Raw genomic sequence first — 18,623 nt, 5'->3', positions numbered from 1 at the left:
AAGAATTAACCAAAACACAATTCCATATTTTATGTGTATCTCCAAGTTATCATTGTAAAGACAAGCAAAAATAGGTTTTCATAGTCATACAAATCTCTAGACAAAATATTACATAAACGTGATCATTATAAAAGTTACATAATATTACAACATAATCAAGATTCTTGAGTAAAATCACGCCATAAATATATTGCAATCTTATCTCTAATGGTGCCCATTTGTGCAATATTTCCTGAAGATATATCTATATTTGGTGTTGCCATATTTTCATCATCGACAATCATGTCTTCTACTTGAAACTCTTCAAACATTTTATCACGACATGCTTCCCTTATGATAAAATTATGTAACACATAACATGCAATAGGGATACGTCGTTGTCTACATGGAGGGTAATTAGGCATCAACTTCAAAATTGGAAAACGAGCTTTCAATACACCAAAGAACCGTTCAATTACATGTTAGTAGTATGCCCTTAAAGCCAACTAATTATATGATAATTAATGTTAAGGACATCATCTTATGTAATTACTTATTAAGTTTGTTAATGGGTCATATAGCTGAGCCTATCAGAAAGCACCATGTGGTCAAGAAAGGCTAGGTCATTCATATACCGTCTCGACTAGGTTGACCACCACAGGTACTGCTAGTAGGTCTTCCAATCGGGCTTATCGAGAGACGTCGCGCATCCCAGAATTTTGGTGCTCATGTACCAACCCGACCAAACTAACCGCCCTAGATCCACTGTGATGTCTTGTGACCAAAAAGGTTACGGAGGGTGCTTGCACGAGGGATTGTGGTGTGGAAGGTTACGGAGGTCCGTAAGGCCCACGAAAGCTCTTGGATAATGGAGACTTTAGACTAGCTACTTGGGAGCACCAAAGTCCAAGCTCATTACTTGGAGTTTTTTAATGTGGGTGAGCAAATGAAATATTTTTTTAAGCACTTCCATTTACCCATAGTAAATAGTCATTTTTCAATGCCTAGCTTTACCTGCTGGAAATAAAAATGTCCCAATGCTCCTTATTACCCGCTGGAAATAAGCCAATTCCAACACTTCCTTTTATCTATAGGAAATAGTCATTTTTCAATGCCTACATTTACCTGCTGGAAATAAGAATGTCCCACTACCACAAATATTCAAAAAGACAATGCTGAATACACAACGGTTGGCTCCGAAACCGTTGTAGTTGTTTTTTCCACAACGGTTATTACGTAACCGTTATTAAAAGGGGTTTTTAAGTGTTGTGGTTTAGGGTATGTGATTTTCTAATTTTTTTTTTTCACAACTTTACACAACGGCTTTCATTTGAACCATTGTAATTGAAGCTTTTATAAATAAATAAAAAAACACGGAGTGAACAGTGCCTCAATATTTTTTTCTTAATCCCCGATAGTTCTCTCTCATCTCTCTTATATCTCTTGTCTCTCTTGTCTGCCTCTCTCCACGGTCTTGTTCTTCCCACCTTGTCGCCTTGCCTTCGCCACAACCATAGACAGAGAGACTCTGTCTCTCGTGTCTCCCTCTCTCCATGCTCTCTCTCTCCCCCTTTCCTCTCCCGTCTCTTTCTTTCTCCTCCCCTCTTCTAGTTCAGAGGGATTTGGGTTTTAATTTTAAGGTTACTGATTTGGGTTTTATCTAACCATTTGGGTGTTGGCTTGCTGTTGCTCTACCTTGATCACAAAAGTAAAGAAAATAAAATTAGAGTTTCAATTTGTTTCGAACTGTTGTGATTTGGGTGTTAACCATCTCTCTTTGTTTCCTCTGCAGGTGCTTAGCTTTCTCATCTCTCTTGCCCTCTGAAGCTTCGATAGGTAAGAAATCTGGAGTGCTTTTCTTTCATAAGAACTCTGGCCAGCCCCCTTTTTCAGTCTCACTCAGTCCACTTTCTTTCATATGAACTCTGTGGTTTGCGAATTTGAAGGCAGGGTTCAGATAATCTCAATTGAGTCTTGCTAATGTTGTAGCTATTTCATATGTGTATTTTAATTTCATTTGAGATCTCTTTGTCTTTTTCTAAAATTTTGGGTTCTCTTTCTTGATCCACGGTATGCCTCAAATTGTCTTTACTTCTTGTCATTGTTTTCTTTGTTTATGTTTCTCTTTTTTTCCCTTTGTTTCCTTGTTTCTCAATCACGATGGCTGCCTCCTCTCATCTGAATTTTCCGTTTTGTCCCTTCCTTTACTCGATTCAGATATGACCAATGCCTCATATCTCATTTAACCAAGTCAATTTTGATCCCCAACAACATGAATTTGCATTCTTCTCTTGATTTGAGACCATACCTTATTTTTAATCAATTAATTATTTGTGTTTCTCAAAATGTGGTTATTTTGCTTTTTTTTTTTTTTTTTGGTATGCGAATTTGTTGCTTTCGTGCATTGAATTTTTATAATGTGCTATATAGCCTGCTATATATGGAATTTGGAGTTGTCAATAATGGACGTTTTAGCTATCCCGTGACATTTCAAACATGGAAAGTTTTTTAGTACAAAATTGTAAGGAGGAGCCTCATCACAAAACCAATTTAGATGAAATGTGATCTTCTGCTATTTAGCTTTCAAGAACTATCTTCCTTCAAAGCTTTGTAGATAATCTCTGTCACTGAATTTCCACAGTATGTCTCAAAACACATAAGATATACTCTGAATTTGTATCTAGCTGACTACATGGATACATGATGGATATGCAAGGGATACAGGAGGGATTATTTTGTATTTTCTTTTCCAAGAACAATGGGGTGAGGGTAATTTTTTCTAGAAAAAAAAAAAAAAAAAGGGTTGTTTGGAATTGTTTCTATAAAAGAGAGATCTGAGTGCTAGTTTCAAATGTTAAAGAAAAAATAAGCAATTAATATTTAATGATTGTATTGTACCAATAGTGATAATCATGTCTAGCTTGGTAGAAATGGATAAGATAAGTGAACCATATTGGTGGGATTACTGCCATGGCTCTGTTCTGTATGGCAGAGGTTCCATGGACTTCTCTAAATTGTGCAAGGTCTAGATCTGGGCTAGCTTCTAAATATCTACTTCTTCTCTTGAACTTGAGCTAGCTTTTGTCGTACATACCATATGGTGCCGTTACAAAGTTAAATGCAGATGTTATCCTTTTTGTTTTTAGTTTATACATCATCAGCATCATGCATTTGGAGTTTCTCATCCATAGTTTTAGCTATTCTAATGATATTTTTGCAAACATGTTATTGTGAATGCAGTACTATCTTGCTAAGAAAAAAATTCCTTTTATCCATGGAAATACAATGGGAGTAAAACTACAACAGTTCATATTTGATGCGTTTTCATACGCACCTTCAACTGCACATTTTGAGGTGACTTCATTTCCCCCACTCCTTTCTTTATTTTTTTTATTTTTTTTTCCATTAATCTATAATTTACTGTTAAGTTTTCAGACTGTCCTGGGCTTCCTAAACCACAAAATTTACAACCCAAAAAATAATACATTCTTAATTTCCTTGCCTCCCTCTCTAATAATCTCCATAAGATTTACAGTTTACAATTGTTTGTACTTTTTGCAGAGATTGTTGTGTAGTTTTTAGCCTAAAAATACAAACCAAAAAGTGGAGTGGATGCAGAGATAGTTGTTTCACGAGCCACGCCGCTCATCTTTATTACTTTGCTCCTCATGCGCCTTCAAACCCTTCACTTGAGTTGAGAGTTGAGATCTTCAGCCCAACCTTTGGACTTGGCCTCCAAAACTGACAAGTATTTGTAGCCTTTGAGTTGAGAGTTGATATCAGGCACATGCATAGTGGTATACATGAGGTAATAGGCCACATTTAATAACATATATATTTTCTGTAACAAATTGATTTTACAATGCACAGGTACTTACATGAGGTGCTAAAAACGTCAAACATGTTAAGCGTGATTGGGTTTGTTGACCCTGCTATAATTGGTGCTCTAGGGTGTGGAGACATTAGTCAAAGATCACGTGTCTCAGCAACTCGGTTTTCATCAGCACATCCTGACAAGATTTTCTTAATTCTTTACAACTCCGGGTCAGTCTAAAATGCTATCTAAGAGGTTTATCTAATTACTTAGAAATAAATAATGTGAAAAAGTGAATTGGTTGCCTTATGATGGATTTATTTCATATTCTACTACGTTGGCAGAAATCATTGGATGTTGACTATTGTTAATGTGGACAATGAGACCATTTATTTCATGGATCCCCTAAATAGGATCATCATTGATAAGGAATGGAAACAAGTTGTACACACGTATGTTTCTCCCAATGCTCCTTTTACTAATTGGCAATAGACTAGCTCCAACACTTTCTTTTACCTATTGGAAACCAAAGAGAGCCTTTACCTTCTATAAATTAAGAGGCATTGCCCAACCAAAACCAAGCCCCCTTGGTTGTTGCAAGCCTCTCAACAATCATGAGAACTCACCTTTCTTCAGCTGTTGCAAGCATTCCAGCAGCCACCAATTTTTCTTCAGCTATCAAGGCTCCTCTCATTCGGCTGCTGCAAGCAGTACAGCAGTCATCGACCAATTTTTCTTCAGCCATCAGGCCCTTCCTTTAGCTGCTGGAGCAGCACAACAACTTCTTGCTTTGGCTGCTGCAAGCATCCCAGCAGCCATCAACTCCCTTCTTTAATCATCACACCTCCTTCCTAGCTGTTGCAAGCACCCCAACCATAACCTCCTCTCCTTGAAACTATTCTCCCTATAAAGCCTTACCAAGCATAACTCCAAGCTTTTCCTTCCTCCTCATACCCTTCCAAGCTATGAAAACCATAGCCTTCAAGTCTAAAGCTTTTCTTCCCATCCTTCTTCTCTTGAAACTCTTAAATCCATAAAGCATCACCTAACTCCAAGCTTTTCCTTCCTTCCAAGCTTTAAACATCATAGCCTTCAAACCTCAAGCTTTTCCTTCCATCCTCATTCTCTTGAAATTCTTAAATCCCCATAGCCATAGCCACAAACAACAAATTATCAACACTCAAACTCAAACATATCCAACACCAAGACAAGCACATGCATTCTCATTTGCTAAACTTGTGGGTCTTTAGATGCCACACTCCAAGCTGTCATGCTAAGCTTATATAATGTAATAATCCAAATTTAAATTAATATTTAATTATTAATTTATTAAGAGGAAAAGACAATTTTGCCTTTGGAATAATTTATCAAAGAAAAGTTGACTTTTTGATCGAGAAGGGATTTGATACTTTCACACACCATTGCGTAGAGCACGACAAAACGAGTCCATAGACACGAAGTGGGCTTGAATCGGAGCATTAACGAAGAAAATGCGGGTAAATATTACGAGGGGCAAAATGGTAATCTGAAAAATCAGATTTTAAACCTCACTTCTCTCTACTCTCTCGGCCACCACCCCCTCTTCCCTTTCCAATCGATCTCAGCCTCTGGAACCACCGGATTTCGTCGGAAAAAGCCCGGAATCCCGCCAGTTTTGACAGAAATTCGCCAACTGCGTTCGTCGTCGTACAGCCACCAAATTGGATGATCTAGGTATGGATTTTGAACCTCTCGAGCTGCTCTATCTGATGGTTGGGTAGGATTGCATTGATTTTGAATGTAGGTAATTGATTTTCGAATTGAAAATTCGGTTGATTTTGGGATCTCGATTTGGGCCACTTCCGGTTAGTTTTTGGGGTAGGTCCAAGAACAAAAGTGGCTCCAAATAGGGTGTTATACCTAGGGTCGGAGTTTGGAGCTGTGGTTTTGAGATTTTCCGGTGGTACGTAATCGCTTTGGACACCCAGCGCTGCCGTAGCGTGTGGCGGTGAGTGCGCGAGGGTAGTGAAGTGGCACTATGTCTCGATGAGATCCTTAGGTTGTCACGAGCGCTTAGGAATTCGTGAATCTCAATTTGGATACCGTTTGAGACTCGAACGAATTTTACATATTGTGCGATTTTTGGGTTCAATGCTGTGGAGCCGTTGGATCGTAATCTTTTTTAGATATGTTACTCTAGACAATTTCAGAATCGTGTAGGATTCGACAGATAGTGAATCAGAGTCCCGGATACTCCGAAATCGCAAACCCTATGGTTAGGGTTTAGAAATCGTGCGATGGTACGGTCATGATCAATCTGACCGTCTAATCGAGACCAAACCTTCGTGACATGTGTCATAAGTATCTTGGAACTTCTAGAGGCTCCCGGATCATAATTGCGAGGTCATGGGCCAGTGTGGTCCGGGGTTGACTTTTTGGGACTTTAGCACTTTTTGAGTCCTAAGATACTGCTAAACTATTCCAAGTGGAAGGAAAGCTTTTATGGGCATAGGAACAACTTTAATCTGACACACGTACTTTTAGGAGTTGGGGGTCAGGGTTTTTAAATTAATACTATATTGTATTAATAGAATATTATGGTCATTGAATCAGGCACCTGGGCACCAATTGACCAGCAGGAGGGACCTTCAAGAGGTCCAGCGAGCTCGGACTACCAGTGAGTAGACTCATTGTTTTTATAAATGAATTTAAGCAGTTCAGTTTCAGTTACAGTATTTGATCTTGAATAAATTTTATTCAAAGATTAGTGTTATAAGCTGTTCTATGCTTTTGAATATTTTATTTGGCATACTGCCGAGCGGAATACCCTTTAAAGGATATAGGAAAAGAAATTCTAGTTAATTATCAGATAAATGGCAGCAGAATTTGGAAGGTTACAGAAACTTTATATGTTCCTAAACCATCTTGTACCCAGATATACAAATGTTGCCTTCGGTAAATACGTTGCCTTCAGATTGTATTGGTTGCCTTAGTTTTAGTCAGCATGCTTGACTGTTGCCCCACGAGTTCTTTGGTACTCGAACTCGTGTGGAGCTAGTAATGTGGATCAGGCTGATTACGATCCCCTGATTACTGCGCGTTGCGGCTCGGACTGACCTTGTGTCACTGAGACCTGCGAGTACGTATCACCCATGGTGATGCAAGGAATTGACAGATATTAGGAATTGACGGAAATAAGGGGTACACCTAGGTGGTAGTTTTAAACTATTTTCAATGCCTTAAGAAATTAATATTGACCATGAGTATGCTTGGTTTATATACATATAAAATTATATGAGTGCATTGATTTTAGAAATAAAGAGAATAATTTAGTTTGCATAACTGTTTTTTTTACAGTGGGGTTCGTATGTTCATATGCTATTTTCTAAACTTTGTTTTTGGGTCCACTCACCCTTTTTAATGTTTTGCGCCCCCAGGCAGTAGGCATGCACAGGAATCCACCATCGGGCCGTTTTCCAACTTCCGCGCCTTTCTTTTGATGTAGGACTTTTTGTTTTGTAAAAGGATCGACTCCTTTGTAAATTCTTAGTAACCGCTCTGATGTTTTGCCCTAGACTTAGAAATGAACTATTGGAATGTATATATATGTATGCTGGCAGTTGGTTGTATATATATATATATACTTGTTTGGCAGGTGTAAATGTTTTGGTATTGAGCCAGTTACAAGGGAAAATCTGCCGATTTTTCGGTAGAAGTCAACTTTGTTATTTTATCGTGCTTTGCATAGAAGGGCAAGTAGGTCATTTGTGCCCGACATCCGCCAGGTGTCGGACACGCACAGGGTCCGGCTCCGATTCCAAAGCGGAATTTGGATCAGGTCCTGTCAACTATCTCATATCAACATCAGCAAGTCATCTTCAACTTTTCGTCGAGCTGCCGGAAACATCAGCACAAAATACGCAGTCTTTGGAAGAAGAACAAAGTACTCCTCTGGGACTTGCTTCTCTCTCGGGATACTTTGGGCCTAGTTCTCACTAACTCAGAAAAAAGGGGCAACGAAGGCTTGATTCACCACTCTATGGCAATCCAGGAATCAACAAGCCCGGACGAGCCTTTCGACGAAAAAGACACCAACTGTGATAAATGGAATGTTTTTATTTTTTGCAAAAACTTTTGGTCGACTCAGCTTACACAATCCTCACACACCAAACTTTAAGACTTGTAAATAATAATATGAATAAAACATCCACGTATGGTAAACCAAACATCCAAACAATTTCTAATCATAATTAAAACTTAAAGAAGCCAAAAAATACACTAACATGTCTCAAAATTACACCAAGCTGACCAAAGGGTTGCCACATTGTTTAGAAATTTTTATAGGAACTACAGTACGAATGGGGTATAATGCAAACTTAAGTGTCTTTAGCATCAGTCTTAACAGTTCAGTAACTACCCCAACCTCCCCAACTGGGCCGACATCTTGAACAATTGAGTGGGCACCTCGAGCAATCGGGTCGTCTTGGGAGCTACCACCTCAATGCTCGACCCTTCACCTTGCCCTGCTTGGGTCTCCTTAGCATCGTCATCCAGGAAGCTCCAGTCCAAGGAGGGGTATTTTTCGCCAACTTTGTCAATCAGGTGTAAGTACCCCTCAACCCTCTGACCAGCGAGCCTATCCTGATACTCAGCCAATTAGATGAAGTCCTTTATCGAGTCGTCATAGCTCGATCAAAACTAGTATGAAAAAGTTTCAATCTGCTGCGCTTTTCGTCACACTATTTCTCAACGGCGGAAGACAGCTCGAGGTTCTTCTTGATCTTTCTCAAAGGCAGAAGACTACCTCGAGCAGCTTTTAGCTTCTCCTCAACTCGCGACTTCTCTCTGATTGTCCTGTTAAGCTCCGTTATGGAAACAGTCTGCTCGTCCCTTTTGCCCCGATCAAATTCAAGATGAGCAGCCACGTTCTGAGCAATAATGTACAACTTCATTGTAGCTTGTATTGGAACGCGGTGAGACTGACAAACACAATAAAATGATTGCAGACAAGGGGACATCAGAATACACCACCTTAATTTGATATTCCAGAGTCGACAGGGTCATGCCACTGTATCCTCTCTCTTCATATAATAGTCCCACAATGACCTTTGGCCTCAAGACCCTCTTGCTCACCTCCTGATATGAGCTCAAGGCCAGATCGGCATCCACCCACGGCTCCAACGGACAGCTGAAAGGCTCCACACTCTTTCTTTTTTCCACCTCTTAGGCAGATGACTCCACCTGCCTTTTTCCCACTATCTCTTCTCAGCTGTTCTTCAACCTGCCTTTTCCCAACGTCTCCGGCTAGTGGTTCATCAGCTCATCTTTTTTGGGCTTCCCGAGAAGACACCATGGCTGCATTGAAAACTCATGCTGCACTGAAATCATGTATGATCAATAAGATCTAAAAACTCACGATGTTTTGATCGCAATCTATTAAATTTAGTTTTGAGTTGTACAATAGTACATCTCTTTCCAAATTCTGCAAACAACTCATCGCCTATTTCTAACCAAACTTTCCTTTTGAAAGTAGATCTCTGCGAGTCACCCTTTTTTACATGGTCATGCAATATACTTATAAATATTTCCTCATGTTTTGAAGGCCAATCAGCTCCCAAAATCGGTTCGTTAATAGCATTCTTGGTGGCCATCTCTAAAAAGGAACAACAAATGGTCTTTGAGTCGTATACTAACAACAGAGGAACAAATAGATTGCATGCATACAGTTATGGATCTATTTAGGTATACCAACAACTATTGCTAATTAATTTGTAATTAATAACTACTTTATTAATGTGAGAAAGAACCATGATACCATCTTTGCAGACATTGAACAAACGAAAACAACAAAAGCATTCCAAACCAGATATGCACCATATCAATTTTTGAACACTTGGATAAAAATTAATGGAGTAAAACACAAATATGCCAAATCCATATCTAAACCCCTACACTCATAGAGAAGAAAAACCCTAAGTTAAACATAACCAAACTCACAATTACAAAATTTAGATATGAAACCCACAACAAATCACAGCAAAAAAATGCCAAAATTTTAGCCAAACACATTGAAACAAATTTTACTATAGTTTTGTGTAGATAAAAATTTAGAACTAGGAAAGATTTGGTTAAAAAAGAAGACGAAACTATTTGTGTTTCTTAATGAACAATTTGTACCTGTTTCAGCAAACCAACTTTTGAAAAGGAAGATGATGGAAGATACAACAGTCTAGCACCAGTTGTGGAGATCAATCATGCAGGATGGAGAACGATGAAATGAAGAAGACATGAGATATGCTTGAATCTCGTGCTTTTGAAAACAGCGTGCTTCGTATTTGTTGAAAATACAGAAAACATCTTTTCAGCATTTTCACTTTTACGCCTTGTGTTTTATTCATTTCCAAAAGACCGTATTCTGTGTTTTTAAAAATGGCCCACCGAACGCATATCCATTAGATTTTTAATTTTGGAAAACAAAAAAGGGGCATAGAAAACAATACCAAACGAGCCCTTATATTTTTCAGACTATAGATAAGTTATTGTGTTGTGTTTGAAGTGTTGATAGAGCTCACTTGTAAATAGGGATTTACCCTACTTGTTGTAATGGATGTATATGATAATACTTGTAGGATGACTAAAACCTAGGGGGAGGTGAATAGGCCAATTTAAGATTATAATCAATAAACAAAAAATAAACTTCGGTAGCAGGATTGATATGGCTTATCAATCCTAAAATGTGTTGTACGTAAAATAAAGAAATAAGCAGAGAATTATTTTACGTGATAAAACCCCACCTCTAGGGAAAATCCACGGGACTCTTCAGTCCAATTTAAATCCACTATAGAACGATGATTACAAGATGTACTCACACACTTATCCTAGACACATTCTAGATAATGTTTATCGACTTCTTTATAACTCAACTTCTGTCACGGGATGATCTTTGACACTCTTTATGTTGAACGCAATACTAGTCACGATTGCTTCAAGCTCGCTGGAGGAAAATTGCCACCACAGTCTTAGTGCCCTCAATCGTATGAGTCACCGACATGCAAATGAATGCAATATGAAAAAAGAAAGGCCAAGTAAACAAGGAACACTTGATGACTTATCTAAGAAAATAAGCACAGCAGCTTTCTCAAAACAGATTCAATATTTTAAGAGAAAAACCAATACGTTGAAAGCTACTCATCAAAAGAAACAATAATGGTTTTATTCCATGCAGGTTTCTCTCAATTGAGAGAAACCCACGCGAGTACACTTCCTATGCAACACGGATTCACAAAACCAATTCAACTAAGACTTCTAAACATCATGCAAAAAGGTCTCTTCATTGAGACGCCAACACATCAGCCAAACATTTGTCCAATTATCAATATAAATTCTAATTCCATTCACATGCTATGTGATGACGCCAACTAATGCAACAAGTGATGAAACCTAATGACTTTCCACTACAGCCAATTTTTTAAAATAATATCTACCTAAACAAATTCATTAGACCAAACCAATAGAAAATAATATCAGGAGATAAAATCTAATCCTATTAAAAGTATGATTAACATAAAAATACTTGAGTGAAAATAACTCCAATTAGGAATCCTATAATGAATGCATGATTATGTCATGATTTACCTGAAATCAGTTTCTCATATCGGTCAAGTCATGCCTCGGAAGTATGGGATTGAACGAGTTGTGCCAAAAACGTCCAGTAACAATTCTTCACACACTAATTTTTCACATACACTAGAGTCTAGGAATGACCACTATTTTCATACTAACAGTATAATCACTATTGAACTATCAATACAATGGCTCCACTAATGGATCAATTGAGCCAAATCATTCTTTTGTGGTTCTTAAGTTTTAAATGGTATCACGAGCCCTTTGTCTTATGACTTAATCACCAATTTTTTTTCTTTCTCTTTTCCCAAATGGCCAACAATAATTATACAAGCACCAACAACGCCCAACTCACCCCTTCCCCCATTAGTGCCACGGTTTCTCCTATGAATGTGGTTGTTACTATTAAACTTGTTCCCTCCAACTACTCGCTTTTGTTGGCTCAATTTGTTCCGATTTTGAGGAGTCGTGATTCGATGGGTTTTGTCGACGGCTTGAATCAGTGTCCTTCAAAACATCTTGGGTGTAGCAGTACCAATTGTTTCTCAAGTTGATCAATAGTTCCTTGACGCATTCTATTATGTCCACTACAAGCTTAAGTGGGCCCAAGCCACTCGAATATCTGGGATCTTACTGAGCGGGTTGTGGCATGGATAGTTACGAGCATTCATGAGGCCCATTGATGGGCCAAGAAGTGGAAGTTTTGGGCTCCTTGGGAGCCCCAAAACTCGAGTCCATTTCTTGAGCCCAAATAGAAGGTTGGCCCATCCCCTTAGTAAACTAGCCCATTACCTTAGGGAATGGCCTAAGTGACTTAGAAAAATATGAAAGTTTCCAGCGCATGGTTAGAGAGAAAACCATGACCGAAAACCAAGGGATAGAGACTTGCACAGGCTGTTGGGAATCTCCAACACATGGCCAAAGAAAAATCCCAGCACAGGCCATCCAAAAAACCAAAGGATACTTGAGCAAAACACTCTTCAGACCAGCATCATTACCCACTCGTTTCTCCCACCAGCTCTTGCAATAAAATGAAGGAGAAAGGGTAGCCTATAATAGGAGATGGTCGCAGGGACAGCTGCAGGAAGGCTATGGAGCCTCCAAAAATCTTGTCTCTGTGTATTTGGACTGAGAAAGATTTCACAAAATATGGATGAATCAAAGGAAGAGAAGAGAAATGGAGGGGAAGACTTGGCTGATTTGGGAAGAACCAGCTAGGGTTTTATGAGAACAAGGAGCTTCCAGCGCCTATAGAAGGCGGCACCTTCTACCCATAGCAAAGAAACTCATTGAAGGCAAGCAACTCCGTCCAGAGAGAGTAAGCATCACCTCTCATCCCTAGAACCCTTCAATTTCAAGCCTTATTCCTCCATCTCTTCCCATCTTCTCTTTTGGCAAGCCATTCCAGAGCATGACGAAGCTTTCGTCAAGTTGCTGAAAAATTGCTCAAACCACCCACTTTTCTTCCCTCATCTCTTCCTCTCTCTCCTCAACAAATTCTTCCAAAAACTATCTCTTCCCTTACTTCAAGCCTTTGTTTCTCATAGAAAACCCAAGCTTTCTTTCTCTCATGCTAAACTCACGAATGCTCAGCTCCCATGCCACAAGCTTCTCATGACAAGCCATAATATTTATCTATAACCAACTGTTGGTTTTGTAGGTAAAGGAAGTCAAGGTGTTTCCTAAGGCTCCACGAACCTTTTGAAGCACTTTTGGGGCATGATTCTTGAACTCAAACACAGGGGCAATTCCAGCCATTTGCTCTTTACGGCAACCCAGGCCCCTCTGTAGTTGCCGGAACGAAAAAGCCCCTACAAGATGTTTGTAAGTTCTGCTCAAGCATGGGATACGCTGATCACTTATCTAACTCTCGAAAATCTTCTCCTAACTATTGAAAGAAGAATGGCGGATCAAGCTGTTCATGTGACTGGAACATGCCTTGTTGTAGCTGCATTTGTTGCTGGTCATGGACGTGGTGCTCATCCTCGAGGAACTGGACGTGGTCGTGTTTCATTCAATTGTGGAGGTTTTTGGAATCAGCGAGGAGGTGGTACTCGTAGTCTCTTCTCCTCATCAGCGTACTTCTGTTAATAATGGTAAGCCTTTTATGTCGCAGACTCCAAGAATCGTCTATCAAATTTGTGGTAAAGATAGCCATTCATCTCTTGATTGTTATGAGCAAATGAATATTGCCTATTAAGAACGCATTCCTACCAAACGCCTCACTGCAATGGCTTCCTCTTCCACCACAATCACTCATCAGACTAATGGAACCTGGCTTCTGGATACTCGAGAAAATGCTTATGTCACTCCCTCACTTCAAAACATTGTTAATCCTAAAGAGTATCACGGTGACGATAATGTTGGTGGTGTAGGTAATGATTCTGGTCTACCAATTTCTCACTTTGGCTCTAACACTATTCAATCTAATTCATGCTTGTTTCATTTGAATGATATTCTCCATTGCCCTTCTGTTTGTACCAGTCTCGTTTTAGTTCATCGTTTCACTTCTGATAACAATTGCTACATTCTAATTTTCCCTGATTCTTTCATTGTCAAAGACCTCAAGACACAGAAGACATTTTTCCAAGGAATGTGTGAGAATGGATTGTATCCATTTCAACTAGGTGGTGGACTGTCCAATCAACAATTTTTAGCTTTTGCTGGAACTCAGGTAACAACTCAAAAATGGCATTTTTGTTAGTTGAAGTTCACTCAAAAGTGGCTTTGTCCAATCTACATTCTAACTTTCCGATGTTTTGAGTTCACCAGTTGTTTTAGTTGAAGGTTATCGTTATAATTTTCTTCTAGTTGATGACTTCTCTCATTATACCTAGACATTCCCCATGAAAAACAATGATGAAGTTTGTGAAATCTTTGTTCGCTTTAAGAAAAAAGTTGAAAAATATGTTGAACTGTTCCATTAAAACTTTCCAATGTGATGAAGGTGGTGAATATACTACTTTTCAAAATTATATGGCTTCTAATGGGATAACTCAACGTTTTTCTTATCCAAAACATCCTGAACAGAATGGTTCGATAGAATGAAAACATCACCATTTAGTTTAAACAACCATAGTTTTAATGTCTCATGCATGTGTGCCTTCCAAATAGGGGTGGCCATCAATCCGGCCGAATCGATGAAACTAACTGATCTAAACCGTACTTACCGGTTTTGGTTTGATTTTGACCCAAAAAAAGTCAAACGGTTTAAAAATTGAACCAAACCGTATATAGTTTGATTTTGAGTTTTTGTAAATTGGTCTAAACCAAACCGAACCGTTTATATGTATATTTATTTATCTACATTTTATTTTACACGCGTGATACTCTAATTAGGTAATAATTATATATGGATATTTTAATTGAGTTAAATTAGTTATTGAAATTTGAAGTTTTTTGGCATGTTGAGCTTTATGATGGTTTCGTACTTTAGAAAATGATTGAAGTATGGAACAAGATGTGAATTTGTTGGTTCTAATTGGGCTAACAATGTTGAAAAAGTGCAAAAGGAAAGAGAATTGGGCTTAAACCCAAACCGACCGAACCAAGCCGTCTTAAATGGGTTTGGTTTCCTTTGTGACTTTTGCCAAAATCGTACCAAACCATTATATTATAATTGGTTTGTTTGCAATTTTAAGGTAAAACTGATCTAATCCGAACCGTGCCCACCCCTACTTCCAAGTATTGGTTGCCAAACATCCATTTATCTTATTAATAGGTTGCCTACCAGAGTTATTTCCAATCAACCCCCCTTTAAAACATTGTTTCAAATATCTCTTAAGTATGAAATGCTTCGAGTTTCTGGGTACAGTTGTTATCTGTGGTTAACTTAGTGCCCTAAACATAAGTTGCATAAAAAATCCAAAGCCTGTGTTTTTCTAGGGTATTCACTAAATCACCAATGATATAAATGTTTGGACTTATCCACAAGCCAATTTTACTTATCACGCCATGTCCTATTCAATGAGGACTCTTTTCCATTTAAGGAACTCACATCTTCTGAGGGGGTCGTCTAAAAACTAGGTACTCTTTCTGATCATGCTATAACCTTATTTCAAGTTTAGGTCTTGTAACAACTACTCCTACCACCACTGAAATTTCTCAGGCCACCTATCTTGTAGAATATGTTCCAATCTCTTCTCCTTCATCTCAAACAGATTTAAATATTCTATTTTCTTTGTCTGCACATGTGTAAGAATCAATGAACAATAATGTTGGTGAGCAAGGAATAGAAGTTGTCGTGCACTCCTCCTCCACTCATGCAACACCTGAGCAATCTACTATTCATCTTTATTATATGATGACACGGTCTAATGGGCATTCAGAAACCCAATCCTAAGTATGCCACTAAAAATGTTGAGTCCACTTGTTTTAGCCAGGCTGTGAAACATGAAGAATGGTGCAATGCAATGGTTAAGGAGTTTGATGCATTGCACATATGTGGTACTTGGAATTTAGTACCGTATCAGTATCAAGCCAATATGAATATGTTACCTAACAAATGGGTGTTCAAAATCAAGAGACAATTTAACGGATCCATCGAGCGGTACAAGGCCCGACTAGTTGCAAATGGCTTTCATCAAAAGGAAGGTGTTGTCTACACTAAAACTTCCATTGCAGTTGTAAAACATAGCACCATTTGAGTGGTTTTGAGTCTGGGGAAATCATGAAACATTGGCCTATTCAACAACTAGACATGCATAATGCATTTTTGCACGGTTATCTCACTGAGGAAGTCTATATGAGACAACCTTCTGGATTTGTTGATCAACAGTTTCCCAATCATGTATGTAAGTTGCAAAGGAGTCTTTATGGTTTGAAGCAATCGCCTAGGGCTTGGTTTCAAAGATTTTCATATTATCTACTAGAGGTTGGCTTCACAGAATCTTAATATGATTACTCATTGTTCATGTCTAATCATCATGGTGTTTATCCCATTCCGTTGATCTATGTGGATGACATTTTGCTTACAGGAAATGATCCTGCTCTAGTTTCAAATCTCATTCAATGACTAGGTACTTTGTTTAACTTGAAACTTGGGGCTTCTTCATTATTTTTTGGGGATTGAAGTGCATTATAATGGTAGCTTTATGCATCTAAATTAGTCTAAATATACTTTAGACCTGCTCCAACGTACAAATTTTACATATGCCAAATCTATTTCTACTTCAGTTTATTGTGGTTAAAAGCTTTGGACTCATCTGGTAACGTTTTCAAAAACCATTTTCATAAAACATTTTCGAAAAATGAAACAAGAAAACAAATTTACATTTTCAAGATCCAAGATTGCGCCTAGTAGCTTAACTCAAAAACAATTTTTCAAGAACAAAAACAAGAAAAAACATTTTCGTCCAATTTCCCCAAAATTTGTATTTAGTAAACATGTAAGTTTTTCTAAAAGACAATTTGGTCATTTCTATATTTAAAAAAACTAAATAATGAAAATAAGAAAGAAGAATAAAATTACCCTAATTAAAATCATCATCAACCTGCCCTCCACCCCTGGACCTTCCACCTCACATGGCAACCTTTCCCCCCTCCTCCTCTCTCACCCTTGCATATATGCGTACCTTTTTATGTTTGTGTGCCAAATTTAGAATCAAATCTTGTGAATAATTGTTGTATTGTGCACTGGCACTCAGGGCGAAAGCTTTTATGGAGTTTCTTCTTTGGTTGCCGCCATTGATACATATTTTTTTTTAATGAAAGCTGCCATTGATATTTGATGTTGTCATAATGAGTTGTTATTTGATAAATGACATTAGACTTCCATAAAAGGTTTGTAGAGCTTCCAAAATCAGTTTGGAAAGGAAACTCTAAAGAGAAAAGGACGAAGCAAGACATGAGATTACACTTTTCTTTCGAAACATAGGCTGTGTGTTTGCTAGAAAGGATTTGGAAATGCAGAAAACGTCATTTCAATGTTTTCAACTTTAAAGAGTAAAGTGTGAATTTGTTTTCTCAAATCATTGTAAATTGGTCAAACGAACATCAATTACACGCTTATTCATTTTGGCAAAATGAAATTTGGCTTCTAAAATGTAAACAAACTACCCTTTAAGGCCTTCATGGGTGAACACACTCTGATCCGGCCACCTATAGAAGTGTTAGTGGGATCATTGCAATACCTCACTATTACTAGGCATTACCTATCTTATGCAGTTAATCAAGTTTGCCAAGTCATGCACTCTCCCAAGTCCATGCATTGGTTAGCTGTCAATATAATTTTGCGTTATCTCAAGTCCACCTATGATCATGGTCTTGTATATAAACTTGGTGTGTTACAGCTTACTGCTTTTTCAGATGCAGATTATGTTGGTGATCCAAACTGTCGTCATTCTTCTAGCGGCTACTGTGTGTACTTGGGCAACAACTTGGTATCTTGGAGCTCCAAAAAGTAACGCAGTCTCTAGGTCAAGCATATAGGGTGAGTATTGTAAGCAAGCCTACATGGAAGCAAAGATATCTTGGCTTAGATAATTTTTTCATGATTTGTAGTTGCCTTTATCTTGCCCAAGTATATGGTGTGATATATGTGTCCTCTATTGCTATGGCTTCCAATCATGTGTTTCACTCCAGGGCCAAGCATCTTGAGGATGACTACTATTATATTAGGGAGAAAGTGATTTGTGGTGAACTAGTTGTTAATTTTATATGCTTCGAGGATCAAGTTGCAGATTTGTTCAGACAAAGGTTGTCCACCACACACTTCCAGTTCTTCCTCGACTTGTTTGCTTGTGGGGGGACGTTAGACAAAGTTTCATCTATAGTTTCAATTTCAAACTCCTGATTTTATATGTTGTTTATATTTTTCAAATTCTAGATAAGTTGTTGTGTTGTGTTTGAAGTGTTCATAGAACTCACATGTAAATAGGGATTTACCCTACTTCTTGTAATGGTTGTATTGTATAGCACTTTCCAATTATAAATACAAGGGCTCCATCATACTGATGGATCAATTGAGCCAAATCATTCTTTTGTGGTTTTTAAGTTTTACAATTCCATGTTTAAATCCATTAGCCAAAGAATAAATTTTACAAATTCTAGAACATTAATTTAAATTATTTTAAATTCCATCATTTATGAACACTTTTAAATTTCCTCATCCAAACACTCCATAAGTACCTACGATCTTCTCGGGAACATTTCAACATCGGAATATTTTTTTTTTGGTGCCAAAGTTACAAGTTTGGGGGGGGGGGGGGGATTTTCTTACACACACAGC

At 38.2% G+C, this 18,623-nt stretch overlaps 1 long non-coding RNA gene across 5 annotated transcripts; it reads left to right on the top strand.

Annotated features, from left to right (window-relative positions):
* Window positions 1-1,393: 1,393 nt before the first annotated feature.
* LOC117626403 lies at window positions 1,394-18,326 on the top strand. Of its 5 annotated transcripts, XR_004585560.1 has the most exons (6): window positions 1,394-1,687; window positions 1,772-1,815; window positions 3,220-3,333; window positions 3,541-4,023; window positions 6,386-6,449; window positions 7,210-7,361. It is a non-coding gene; the product is annotated as an uncharacterized LOC117626403 (long non-coding RNA). The 5 variants fall into 5 exon arrangements; XR_004585561.1 differs by lacking the exons at window positions 6,386-6,449; window positions 7,210-7,361 and adding an exon at window positions 17,702-18,326; XR_004585559.1 differs by lacking the exons at window positions 6,386-6,449; window positions 7,210-7,361 and adding an exon at window positions 9,959-10,328.
* Window positions 18,327-18,623: the final 297 nt, after the last annotated feature.

This window comes from Prunus dulcis, chromosome 4 (genome assembly GCF_902201215.1).
Source record: "Prunus dulcis chromosome 4, ALMONDv2, whole genome shotgun sequence".
NCBI lineage: Eukaryota > Viridiplantae > Streptophyta > Magnoliopsida > Rosales > Rosaceae > Prunus > Prunus dulcis.
This window is presented reverse-complemented; position numbering and strand designations above follow the sequence as displayed.